Genomic DNA, 745 nt, shown 5'->3' with positions numbered 1-745 from the left:
TTTGCTTGGGCGAATATTTGGAAAACCATTAGTGTCGCATCTTGCAGCCCCCCGGGCTATGCGAGGCATTTCTGACCATCCATGAAAAATTTGATGAGATCTAGATTTGCAAGCTTCATTTGCAAGAGCATCTGCCACTGAGATTTTGCACTTCCATTGCTGATTGCTGCATAAAAGCTCAGAATGGTGAGCCATTGTCTGAGACCCTGAGTTTGATATCTTCAGTTCACATTTGTTACATGGACTTGCATAGATTAAAAATTTTGTTTTGGTTCTTTACAAACACATGTCTAGCAAAACTTGTTTATTGATAAGAGCTCAAGGTGCATTTGTTCAACAACACGGTTGTCTATGTCAATCTGCATGGGATGAGGTTATCGGAACAAGGTGGATTTGGGGAAATTTAATTAAGGGAGATTTGTTGCAACAGTACTTATTATTAAAGAAGAACATCCCTCACATGCTCATAAATTATTCAAAATACTGCTCCCATCTGTAATATCAAAGCACTCCTGATAAAATGAGAATGCTTTTTCTTAACCATTGCTTCTCTTTATGAAAAGCAAAAGGATCTATCATGAATTTTGGCTTCCTGCTTGTGATTTTACTTCAACAATCATTTCCAAGCCCACATTGATGAAACCTTGTACTAAATCACTTCACAAGGAAATAAATAAATAAAAAAACCAATGTTGCTGCCTCTCATAAATATTATCCAAACAGCGATGGATAGCACAATACAAAG

This window comes from Tasmannia lanceolata, unplaced genomic scaffold, assembly GCF_043159265.1.
Source record: "Tasmannia lanceolata isolate RefF3 unplaced genomic scaffold, GAP_Taslan_0.1 ptg000006l, whole genome shotgun sequence".
Lineage (NCBI taxonomy): Eukaryota > Viridiplantae > Streptophyta > Magnoliopsida > Canellales > Winteraceae > Tasmannia > Tasmannia lanceolata.
Note: the sequence above shows the minus strand (reverse complement) of the source record.